Here is a 13630-nt window from a genome sequence, read left to right as displayed (position 1 = left end):
CCCCGCGGCCGGCGCCGCAGCTCGCCCTCCGCGCGGGCCGCCGCGCGCTCGCTACCAATCTTGCGATCGATCAGAAGTCATCTCTGCCGATAAAGGCGGCGATCTGGAGCGATGGCAAGCAATTTGTGGAAGGTCGGGGCTGGGCTTTTATTCGCGCGACCTCTGCTTTCGAGCGGCAGCACAGTTCCTCACAACCATTAGAAGCAGTAAGGAAATTTAAGATTTTTTTTTTTCCTCTCCTCCCCCCCGCCCCTTCCACGTATTTTTAGTAAGCCTTTGGGCATTTTCACTGTCCCTAAAAGAATATGGTTGCGTGGCAACCTCCACGGTTGCCATGGCGACTCGGTGTGTAAGCAGCTGCTGCAATCAGCATTAACTCCAGGCTCGCAGGTTTGTCATTCCAATACATAGGGAGGGGGAGACAAATAGGACAGCACATTGCCGTAAAAGGGAAGTCACCTAGATAATGTCACTCACAAACATATGTTCCACAATTATTCTTTCCACTGTTTTATTGCCGCAATTATAGCTAAACTAAGATTACAAAATTATATGGTTTTAATTTGCCTCTATCGACTATGTTTCACTTCCATTAAAATGAAGTCTAAACCCATTTAAGCAGCAAACTGTTGGCTTTGCAGGGGACGGGGGATTTTGGTTTACCGATGGGCATTCTGAGTACCAGGTAAAAATAACACCTCTAGGAATCCGAATATCTGAGGCACAGTCCCAGGCACGGAAGTTTTATCCGCACTTCTCTTGGGTGCCACGCTGCACCCCACGGCACTGACCAGCACCCATCCTCCTCCTCCTCCTCGAGCCAGCGCCCCTCCCCCCCCCCAAAAAAAAGGGTGGGGGGATTTGAACGTTTTCTCCTAAGCGATCTGGAAGTTTCCCGCTCCGCTCGCCCCGCCGGGCGCTGCAGCAGCCTCTGCCCCGTCTCCGGGTGATCGCCGTGTTTGAAGACCTCCGCAACAAGCAGGCATAACGGGGCTGACTTCCAAATGAAGTAACGCAGCATTAACCCTGAATTTCCTTACATCTGCAGTCTTCACTCAATCCTTTAACGCTACCCCGGCATATTTTATTAGCTTTAGATGTATTTATTTTTGCTTTAGAAGAAGTTTCATTTTGTTCGGTTGCTGCCTGGCTGCCCCTCGTCGTATTAAACACAAGTAAAAAACATATCAGGAAGTAGATGCCAGATGAAGAAACGCACCTTAGCAGCTTTTTTTGCAAAAACCTGCATTTCCTATTAGCAAGAGGCTTTAGTTTGGGTAATTTTAAGGTGTAGGTAGAAGCATTTAATCAATTTTAAATGCACATATTTGCACAGCTGTGCTGATTCAGTTGTGTAAGCGAGAATCTATTCACTATTTAAAATATTAGGCCACCGAGTGATGCTGACTCTCTCAGAAACAATTGCAGGTTATAGGCAAAAGCAGTGTAAACAAGTATGTAAACATAAACTTGTCATTCTGATCCACATGATTTATTTACAAACCTTTTCAAACAACAAGTTTTTGACTCTATTAAATCTTTCTATTATACAAGGGCATTTGTTTCTGTGGATTTGCATAATTAAAACATATATGCACAGTCTCCAATGTGCATAACCTATACCTGCTCAGATTCTTATCCAGACTTGCATGAGAAATACAGCCTTTCCAGATATCATTTCAATTAAAAGATAAACATAGCATGGTGGCTTTTTCCTAAAGAATCTACTATCAATACCAAATTACAGTTGAAAATGTGTTTTCAATTTTCACTCCTCCAAAAATGGCTGAACACGTATATCTGCTGAGATTTGCAGTGTAAGAAACATGTTCCTTAGAAGAGACCTAGCATGCCACCTTTTAGATTGAAGCTTATTTCTATGGTCAAGCTGCAGTCTATAAACCCCTGAAAATAGGGCTTATAATGAAAGTATGGATAGACCCTTCACTGCAAAAGTGCTAGCAGGTGCTGTTATAATATACAAATCCAGATAGCATAGACTGACCTATTTTCAAAACCAGGCCAGGCAAAATGACATCAAGAAATTGAATTCCTTGCCCTTACTTTAATAGTGTCTTGYCATGCAATCTTCAAATCAGGACGGGTGATCATTGCAAAACAATCCCGAACCCGAGGGGCAACATGAACATTTGCAGTGCTAATACCTAAGGCCCATACACTGCTTACAAAAATTGGCTGATTGCAAAGTGCAGGTATAGACCATTCAAATCAAAAATATTCTTGAATCTTTTTTTTGACCCTTTTAAAGCTAAAGGCCAAAATAAACCTTAAAATTATATCCTGCCCTATTTTGTTGTATCATCAAAAAATAGCTGGTAACCAGAACAACAAACTCTGCTTCTAAATATATAGTGTTAGTTATGCAGGGATATTTAGAATAGATTAGCATAAGGATTAACTCAAATTCAAAACTGGCTTTAACCCCCTGATGACAGTGATCTTGTCTTCAAATAGTGCTGCTCTGCAGTAAAGACAAACTTAGCCTCTGCATGTCAAAAAAGGTTTGTCTGGTAAAACAAGCATGGCCAGCGCTGTTTCCACTTACTCTTGGAACTCAATGGTATCTGAACAAACAAGAGGTCAAGTCATGTATGAATTCTCTTACTATATCTTTTTCTTTTGTTTTGTTTTGAACAGGGCCGATTCCAGGCAGCCTTACTCAAGTGAGAAATTTAACTTACTTCTGATGGCATTTTCAAAATATACAGAATAGGATACATTTGGAAATGACAGCAAGAGAGATATATAAAACTGCATCTCTGTACGGATGTACTAAATCTTACAGAACTGAGCAAAATATTTGCAAAGCAATGCAAAGAGACTTAAAATTGAAGGAATTACATTATGYAATAGAAAATATTTTTTGCTAAACTAACTGTGCTTTTCAAACAACAAACTACCACTATTTTCCTACTGAAAATGGTTTGTTTTTATCAAAATAATCTACTTCTCTAAATTAAGTTGCTTTTACAGTAAGCATTCATTGTTCAAGTTTTGTTGTATGGCATATGCAAAAATACTAGATTTCCTGAATTTGTTGAAAATTTGGTATTTGAGAAAGGGTAAGAAATCTTGTGAAAAGAACAGCCTCTCTCCCAAGCAAAGAATTCCCAAATCTGAAATTGTCAATTTTTCACAATTGCTCTCTCAATCTCATTTTTTGCCAATTATCAGATAACTATTTCTGATCTAAATAACTATCATGTTTAAAATAAAACATTTTTCAAAGTTTTCTGCCTTAGCAATATACCACCATTTTCAGTATGTGAGTCAACTCTTTTTCCCCACAGTGGACATATTCTTTAAACCACTATAAACTGAAACCAGATTTTTGGTGTTTTGTTTGTCTGTTTTTAAGTACGGTTTTCCCTAATCGATTGACTTAATTTTTTGAAACTACTGGACTTTTATATCTCATTTTATGAGAAATATTTGCCATTTACTGGTGTGTAGAATGTTAGATGTTTACATGTTTTGACATAAATACTTGTATTAAAGCTTCTAGAGTAGTAGAAGGGGCTTAGTGTTTTTGTTTATTTCTTAGGCAAAATATCCTTTCACATAGAGGACACATTCACTTTTTCTCGTATTTTCAAATAAAACTTTTTGCAATAAAAATTCTAATAAACACTTCTAATAAAAATATTTGGAAAAAAAATCTTCTGTCCTAAGAAATACAAGCAACATTGCTTGGAAAATCTTCTGTGCACAACGGCAAATAGTTTAGAGTGAAGTGGCCATTAGGAAAAAAACTTTCCGAGTCCTCTTCAGATTTCGCACAAGGAAGTCATTTGAACTTCCTAAACGGGAGGCTGGGATCCCCTTCTGGGGTGGGAGAGGAGAAAGCGACAGAGCCCAGGAAAAAAAGCTGAAGGACATTCACCTGCGTGCATGTTCATTCGGTTAACCTTTACGTGACAAAAACAGAAAGAGTCCAATCTGTGGCTAAATGCTTCAGCAAAAAGCAACGGTTACATTAGCAGAGGACCATATACCACTACCTACCACCAGCTCCTTCTGACTCCTAATTATTTGGATGGTCAAAGAGGGAGAAAAGTTACTGCTTGAGCTGGCATACAATTGGCTTTGTAAACACAGGGATCAAAAACTTCAGTGTTTTGACAACAGCATATCTAAAACATTTGAATTTTACTCCTGCATATAATCATAGCAGGCAAAATACTATCTGGAACAAATATTTTCGTCAGGTGAAATGCACATTAAAATCACTGGGAAGAGTAGCGCTTCAACAGCCACATGCGAATGGCAGAATCTAGGCATTACTTGTAGCAAGACACAGGAAGAAATGACATTTTACAAACACAGGATGCAGCAGCACTGAGCCCAGCTCCTAGGATGCTCCATGATCTGAGGTTGCCTTTCAAACTATTTAAAACAGAGGCACGAACTGTCCGAAGGGATAGGGTGCAGCTGCTGTGCCAGGAAGCTTACAAGAAAAAGTAAAAAGTAAAATTAAAGAATATATTTCTGGCAAAGAAATATAATKATTATCCTTTGTTTCTTAGGCTTCAAGTTAACTGTACTTTAGTATGTATCCTTTAAAAACAGGTTTCTATTCTCTTAACGAAGCTTTGGTCCATTTGGAGGGAGAAAGCTCATGGATGTTATGGAATTCATTCTAAGTAAGTTAATAAAATCTTCTTTCTCCAATATCATTTTGGCATAATCAGGCAACCTTATACTGTTATTATCATATGAACCTGCTCCAATACAAGTTTGTTATTACTTGTACATAAAGTTTCAAAGAAAATATTTTGAGAGATACAATGATTGTTTAAACAAATGTGAAACACAACATTTTTGAATGTTACTTCATGTAAAAGTCACTGGTATGAAAAATTATAATTCAAAAATAGATATCTTCTGCTTACATAGCAAGAAAAGGCTTATTTGACTTTCTGAAAGCAGAATTCATATTTTTTGCATTTAGAAATCAAATGAAAACCAGGGAATTTGTTCTCTCATTATGAATCTGTGAAGCACTTTGCCTTGTGCACATGCATATCTATATATGCATATGCAGACATCCACACACACACACCCCAGAAAAATGCTTTTGTCTCGAGGGCTATTCCTCCTCTTCAAAGATCATAAGATGCTTAGTTAATAAAAGGAATATACAAAACAGTTATGGTATTTAAAACAACTCATATTTAAACAGGCTTACTGACAGAAGATGGCCATTACAAAAAAAGGAAATATGCTTTTTTATAATTCAACTAATAATTTGAATAAATATTTTTGGTTAATTCTCTCTTTTCCTCTATAGAAAAAGAGTGTGCAGCTGGCGCTGAAATATCTACCAMATCCTGTGCTGTACTTAACATGTCTGTTAGCAGATTAAATCATAATACACACACAAAGTGATTAAAAACTAACATTTGAAGCCTTTTCTTCTTTTCCCTTTCTAAGTTGTCTGCGTCTTTTTTTACTTGTTTGGTTTTGGCTAGTTTTTGGAAGCTGTTATCATAATATTGTATTTTATATTTGTGTTGTATTTTTAGAATCCACTCTCCTTTATCAGAGATGCTACTGAGGGAAGACACTTTACAGAGATTATTAGATTTAGGAAGTAGTCCAGCGTTGTTCAAAGCTAATAAAACAACAGGGCAACTGCAACAGCAACAATACACAGACTTCACGTGAAAACAGTTTTTAGTCGGTGCCCCAAGCAACACCAATCATTCATTCATTTAGCAGTAAAGATTACATTTCCACATTGCAATGTACTGAACAAAAAAATACTATGCAAGGTTCCAAATCTCTTGCGAGGGCAGAAACAAACCTGAGTTCCAATTCAAGCTTATTTTTCAGTGCTGCCCTGTTAACATGCTTACATATGTCACTCACAGACCACAGCACCCTCGTAAAGTGCTTCACAAATATCCCAAATAAATGCTAATCTGCTAGGGGCAAATAGAATACTCATTTCTATAGATGGGCAAGTGAGAGACGTGGCTACGACGCTGAGGAACAGCTAGCACTAGGAAAGTTGTTCAGGTGCTTAACCTCCCTCGCAAAGCCCCTCTGAAACGAATTATCCCGTGCCCGTTTCGCAGGCAGGCGGACCGAGGCGCAGGGCTCGGACGCGCCACGCTAACGCAGTCGCACCTGAGCGCTGCAGCGGGCGACTCTTCCCACCACCGCAGTCGAGCAGCAGCTCGCTCCGCGGTACTGCTGGCAAATTGCTCCCTGCCAATGCTATGCCTAGCAATATGGCAAGCTCCGCTGGCCTTTCCAGTGAYGTGGCCTCGCGCTATCGTCGCGGGCGGCCTTGGAAATGAAATTCTCTGTAGCCCTAATGACCGCAAGACCCTCCCTCGTTCGTGTACAATTTCCTTATTAAACAGCCTAGTCACATTAAGTCAGATGAATAGAGGGGTGATACTGACCCAAATGTATCCCAATTTTTATACTTTTTACGGGAGAAGCTTAATCAGATTGAAAGCTGCTTTTGTAGGCTTTCATGGGAAGTGCCTTTTAACGAAGAGGGGAGGGGGATATTCACAGAGCAATGGCAAGAACAGAAACCGGAGGTTTGAAAGACCCACCAGGAGAGGGAATTCAGCCCATTTATATTAAATCAGCTGTTATTTTTTCTCTCCTCCCCCTCCCCTCAAGTACTGGGTACCCAAAAAGAAAAAGATGTGAATCCATTTTCAGTGCTGATTCCTTTTAATCCCACAGATCAAAACCATCCTACAGTTTCCAAATGCTTTTTCATTCTAAAGGTAAAAGATTTCACACGAAGATGTAAGGGRTAAGTCTTTCCAATCACAGATTTTAAACTCAGTTGCTTGCGAAATATAATGAACTTTAAAAAATCATAAAGGGCCTAAATCCTGAAGACAATGGGGGTTTTGCCATTAATACCTAAAGCAGCAGGATTGTGCACAGAGTAATCAATTGCCCAACAAGGCTCTATGAACACAATCAAGGAAGGCGACCAGAGAAACATATAATATTTCACATTTAATAAATGCTCTTTTGAGATTACAGCTGTATACAGCAGCAGCAGAGAGCAAGACTATAACACTAAAGTAGGGATTATATACGTGTGTCTGTCTGTCTGTGGGGTGGAATTTTAAGCAATCATTTTCATATAAGCTGTCAATAATAAGCATGCTTTGGCAGTTTCATGGTTTGCTTCAATTTAAATTCTTATTCCTTAAAAGCATAGTAAAGATTATGCTATCTTCAAGGGGGCGGAGGGTGGGGGAGAAGGAGGCAACAATATGTCTTTGATAGACTAATCAGACTGACTCCTAACAATACCTGTCTTGTGAAAGCTAAGGAATTGTGATAAAATATTTTTAAATAGATCTTTGCTGTCAAATACACATTCTTTCAGTATTTATTTTACTAACAGTGCTATTTACAGCAATTTTTGTAAAATAAAATTAGACCAGTTTCATTGTTGCTTGCATGTTAATCAAGTTTTAGCATTAAAATCATGCTAAGAAGTGTTCCTTAATAAAGAGAAAAACTTCGAAATGGCAAAATATTGACAGAATATTCACTTTCCCTTCCATGTAGCCTTCCTTCTAAAATAAGAATACAACTATGATCTTTTCATAAGTACAATAGTCAAAGGCTTGTGTTCTCAGGCAAATTATATTTCAAGTGACCACATAAGGAGAAAAAGTTGCATTTGGTTGTGTTCTTCCTGCCACTTTCACCACTTTTTGATTGGTTTCTTCCTTCTCTTTTTCTCTCTCTCCCCTTCATTCTTCCTCCACCTCCTTCCCAAAAAAAGGAAACGAAAAACAAAAACCAAATCTGCTACTTTTCTTGGATCACTCTTTCCATCTTTACTGCAAAATTAGATTTGACTGGATCCACAGCCCAGCAGAGGACATGCACAGGACGCTAGGCACAGCGTGTTCATGTAAAAACTAGAGAAACTGCTCCTGCTTTTTACACTACTCAGCACAAGCCTTAGGCTCTTAATCACAACCTGTATCTCCTTTTCATTTTAACCCAGTGGCTTACTCACATTTCTGTTCACTTCAAGAAATAAAATGATTATTTCACCATTCTCGATCACAACAAATTATAATCATTAATGCTCAGCTTTGATTTTATTCTCATAATGTTACCTTATCAGTGGGCTGCAGCTGTTTTCCTGAATTCAGAGAAAATACCAATTATTAATTATAGTATCGTATATCATTCATATATGATAATTTGTGTATATATCAGTCTGCCTAGATTACAATAACATACTGGTTCTCTGAGTCTTTGGGGAGGCTAGAAAATGAGTTTAGAGGGAAAAAGTTTGTATCTAGTTTGATTGCAGTTCCGATTAGTGCAGAAACTACTTTAAGCTAGTTCTACTGCCTTTATAAAATTAAGATGTTATGTTTTGGCTGCCTTTTCTGCTTTCTCCCTTCCTTCCAAATAATAAATAACTTAAATGAGAGCTGGTTTCCAAATAACTTTTCAAAATGGAAAGGTTGTAGTATGCTTTGCAACATCCTACACATGCACATTAGGTAGCTTTCTCCCCTGGAGTTGCCAGGAAAACCCCATGCATTCCTTCTTGCTACAAATCTGTAAATCTGAAAAGAAGAGGCCACATGAATAGCAAAGCTCTTTATAGAATAAAAAGCATGGGGTGTTATTAAGTAGGACTGTAAGCCCTATTCTATTCATAGTAATTAAAGGATCAGATCAGGTTAATGTGAGGACCTAGGTCAATAAAGTACTGTAGGTTCACTCTTTTTAATCCTTTTCAATCCTGCAGACTAGGTTTCTGACTGCTCTGTTTGACTCACAGAACTGTTTATAGGTGACAAAAGATGTGCAGAGAATTGTTGAGAAGAGGTGAGATATATATGTCAATCCCACCATGCATTTTGGAGTAAAAGTGTCAGGAGACTCCAGGGTGAGGCATACAGCAAACTTTATGACTCTGTCCGTGATATGCCTTTTTCACTGGGCCAGCTGGTAAAATAACTCTGAAAAAGTTCCAAGTGTTTTGGGTTTATGAGTAAATTCAGAGTGTTTTAGATATTTGAAAAACCGTTTTCTACCCACTTTTTAATCATTTTTTTTTTTTAATCAGCATTCCCCTTACAGCTAAATCCTCTCCCCATCCCTCTGCCCCACATCACTGGCTGCGTGCATACACTAGGGCATGCCCCTGAGTGAGCTTTGGGGCTGCCGGGAGGCAGCATTTCAGGCAGGGGGCTGAAGGGCTTCTTYGAAAGTGCAACACAGGGCAAATAAGGCTGTCGCCCCTGTGCTGCCGTGTGCAGCAGAGCAGCTGGCACGGTGACGCTGGGTGAGGGGAGCAAAATCAGACGGGGAATATGGAAAAGAGTGGACAGAAAGTGAAGTTGGAGCCTGGGGAAGAACCCTGCCTTCCGTAGGCGTAGCTGTTGGAGAAATCCTACGACCCACTGTGGCCAGCAAGCACAAATATCTTTCCTGAAGCAATCTGAAAGATTCCTACCTGCACCTGAGCRTGTGTCAGTCTCGCAAGCCAGGCAGGGGATTTGCGCCCTAAAGCACTGTGTGGACACTACCCTAACATAGATATTAAGCCAGTCCTCCATCACTAGTTTGCCTGAACGCCTTCTGGCCTCCTCAGATCCACACCGTGTTCCTCTGTGCAAAATCTCAGCACCTTTCAGGCCCACCATAAAATTCTCATGGACTTCTTTTGGGGGTCGGATTTAACCTTCTCTTTGTTTTCTTTCACACTAACATTTTGATCCAAATTTCTACTGCTAATCGATGGTACTGCTGTCCACAAAGCCTAAATCCCATCACTTCTTTCCTCTCATCTGACCCTGTACAGCTATCATTACATAAGAGACCAGTGAGGAACTCTGCTTTAAAATCATGTGGCCTAAATAAGAGTCATTGTTACTTACAGAGTGAAAAGAAAGAGTCCTCTAACAAATGTAGATGTTCTTTTGCCAAAGGACTGCTCTATTTATACTTCATAGAATATGTTCAGAGCTTTTTTTGCCTGTTACAAAATGATCAAACTATCGTATTTTATAGAAATAAAAATTCATTTGAGAAGATCTTCCTTTCATATTCTAACAGGCTTTACATATGTATAGAAATTAATCAAAGTATATACAATGCCACTTTCATAGRAAAACGCTATTGTAAAGTTTTACTGAAATCTCTCCAAAGCTTATAGAAATTAACAAGAAAATCTATTTCCATTAGCTCTTTTAAATCTTCACTTAAATTATATCAGCTGTGAATTTTAAGATGCACCTATGCACGTTCACATATCATAAGACACATATGTATGGATTCATAACTATATACTACTGCCTATGTATTCTTTATTGTAGATGTCCATAAAATGGTTCAAAACAAAGAGAAACATTTTATGTTCTACTGATTTTCRTAGGTTTCTGGAATAATTTCTGTGTAACTCTACAGATTTCATCTTGATTAGCTTTTAATGGAACATCTCCATGGTTAGAACACTGGGAACTTAAGTGAGTTGCTGGATGGCCCCAAAAATACTAAGCAAATTGAAACCATAGAATGTTAAGAATTCCGTCTCAATACAARATGTTATATTTTCTGTTCACATATAATAAATTAGTGAAAGGTAAAACCAAACCTCCGAGGAAAAAAAACTCTATAATGCAGATCTGCCCTCTGTATTTTCTACTTTCTCTACCTATATGAGTAGTTTATGAAATCTTTTTTAAGACACACACACATACATACACAGGCAAAACCAGTTTGTTGGGGAAACAAGTAATTCCCCTAAAGACTGAAACAGAAAAATAGAGGAGGAAGAATCCATTATGGTAGCAGAGGTCATCCCAAGAAACCGAGAATAAAATAAATAAATAAAAAGAGAGAGTACCAAAAATGTTAGTGTTTGAATCATGTGAACTCTGGTAAACGCCAGCATGCAATATGGCAAAAACGAATCAATCAGTTCAGCTTAGTTCAGCCTCTGCAACTGGCCATCTGGCGCGAAATCAACCAAATGTAGCCCTGCATATTCATCTTCATTTTCACAAATACTCAGGAGAATGTCATTCTAGGGCAAAATAAAATTAAATCACCATAATTTTTAAGACATCTTTTCCTCTCCTGCTCTCTGGAGATTAGCGTGTTTATGTGAGAATACTCACTGCTGTAGGGTTAGCGGGTAATTTCTGAGGGGGAGTCCTCTCTCTTTCGTATTTAAAAACACATTTCACATGTATGCAACACTTAAGTATAGGTTTTGCCATAAACACTCCTAAGTAAAGATTGCACGGGACATTACTGTGGGTATGTTGCCAGATTGGTTTCCAAGCACCAACAGACTTCTGCCCGTACCCTCCGTAGCCATCACCGCTACGCACCTGTGTGACCCGCTGACGTTACAGTACTGTGCTACATATAGCTGAGGGGAAGTCTGGGCACTTAATCCTTAAAGCAGATAACGAGAAGGGACAGAAGATGCCTGACGACTGAGGTCAGAACCAAATATCAGCTGTAATTAAGTCTGCTGCTGATTTTGTGCAGTTCTTATCTAGGTATAGAAATCAAAGCGGCGAGCACAGGATGGAGTAAGGATTCATTTCAGTGGGGACAGGAAGGAGAAAACTAGAGAGAACGGCCACTCTACAGAGCACATATGCGTGTCRCTATCGCATTAAGCTTAGAAGCTACACTTCGCCCAATTCGTTATTCAACATAATCCAAACAATTGCAAGTCACGATAAATATTTTTTGTACTTTATCTTTTAAGAGCTTGAATTAAAGCCTTGTCATGCTTCATAAAGAAGTAAGGTTTACTTATGTGTTTTATTGGTTTAGGTGCTCCCAGGGTTGGGTCGGTTAGTTTGCTTCAGGTTGGGGGCAGGAGGAGGAGTTTGATTTGGCTTTAAGGTTGTTTGTTGTATTTGGCATTCTTACAGCCTTTAAAGATTATTACATTTCAAGAGATCAAACAAAAGGTACCCGAAGTTCAACTAAGGAATGATTTGGCCAGCAGACATAGTAGGGTTGATATTTTCTTTGGTAAGCATTATCCTATGGTTAAAAAGAAGTCTTAAGGTGCTTCTGTTGATATTGTCTGTTTATTCTTGTCCTAGAACTGTCCCACTTCATTTGATAAGGGATAAACAAATGCCCTGCCTCATTTGAATAAATGTGTTAAGCAAATGTTAAACAAGACGCATCAAAAGGCAATAAATACATTACAGCTTCAGGCTGCTAGGACACTCTAGCTGAACACAGAAACATGTTACCACTCAGACAGGGAACATGAAATAATTAAGGCCAGTTAATCTACTTCTATCTATCTGTCTTAAGGATTTAAACTAAAACCCGTCACCCCAGCGTCTGACAGAAATCCTTCCTCATCTATTTACTTATGGTATATATGAAATTGTTAACTCTAAAAATGCCTCCTGTAAAACCTAAATACAGTATACACAATGAAATGTAGTTTTTATTGACTAATTACTTCTGTTGAACCTTTAAAAACATTGCTTTTATTTTTTTCTATTGTTTTCAATTTGTTTTTGTTTCTGCATGAGAAAAAGCCAGGAATTTAAACTATTGGTTTTGCATTTTCAACCTTAATTGCATTTAATCAATTAAAATAGATTTCAAGGCAATATTAGTTGCTGCAAATTGTGCAAAAATAATTTTATTTCATTAGCATATCTATCTGTATTTTTATAACCACAAAACAATAGCTGGCTGAATGAAGTATTCATCACATTAAAAAAAATACACACCTAAAAGACAAATTCTTGACAAATATTAGACTTAAGAATCTCTTCCAGGTCTTCATTTCTATTCAGATATCACTGTGCTCACAAAAATTGTTACTGTTCTACTTACAATTGTTTATTTAATATGTCACCAAAAAAGAAGTATTTACAAGAAATAAAGTAAGCTGTTACCAAATGTTTTATATTCATCCTTCCATTTTTGCATATCATCATTTTGCTATTTACATATTGGTATATTAGCAAGATGACAACTATGTTTTTATACTAAAACAGCCATTTATAAAGCATGCAAATGCCACGCAGAATTCAGAATGCCTAATTCTGAGACTGCCTTTGCCAACTATGTGACACCAAATTTATGTTTTATCTTCAGGCACGGGAAGGTTTGAAATAAATATTTTGTGCAGTTCAGAAAAAAAGCTGATGCATCACATCATAACTTCAGGGAGAGCCCTTACATAAACAGTCCTAACTTATCTAACTGGCTAGAGCAGTTGCTTCAGCAGCTATAAACCACGAGACCAGTCTCATCTTATGTATCTCAGATCTGACCTTCTAGGAGACAGACAGCCTTCTGCTGAGGATGACTTCCTTTGCTAGCTTTCAATTGCTCAGTCCTTCACAGGAGCAAGAAAAACAGCTTGATTTAACATGTGATTGCTGTATTAAAGCTTTATGTTAGAACTTAAATATATGCATCTTTTGTTAATACACAGCAAGTTTATTACCTCTTTGCATTTTTTTCTAGAAAGAAGAGAGATCCCGAGATCTAGAAAAACGTGTTCAGCCTCRGAGTTCACTTCATAATCAAAGTAACTACTGCTATTTCTAGTTATGGTTTTTTTTCACTCCCTACGATTGCCTGT

At 38.2% G+C, this 13630-nt stretch overlaps 1 long non-coding RNA gene across 1 annotated transcript; it reads left to right on the top strand.

Moving 5' to 3' along the window:
• Positions 1-6: 6 nt before the first annotated feature.
• On the top strand, positions 7-5449 carry LOC146591020 (uncharacterized). Its single transcript, XR_014896871.1, has 3 exons — positions 7-206; positions 2659-4664; positions 5312-5449. It is a non-coding gene; the product is annotated as an uncharacterized LOC146591020 (long non-coding RNA).
• Positions 5450-13630: the final 8181 nt, after the last annotated feature.

This window comes from Rhea americana, unplaced genomic scaffold, assembly GCF_003343005.1.
Source record: "Rhea americana isolate MKP2758 unplaced genomic scaffold, rheAme1 scaffold_39, whole genome shotgun sequence".
Lineage (NCBI taxonomy): Eukaryota > Metazoa > Chordata > Aves > Rheiformes > Rheidae > Rhea > Rhea americana.
Note: the sequence above shows the minus strand (reverse complement) of the source record. Positions and strands in the feature narration are given on the sequence as shown.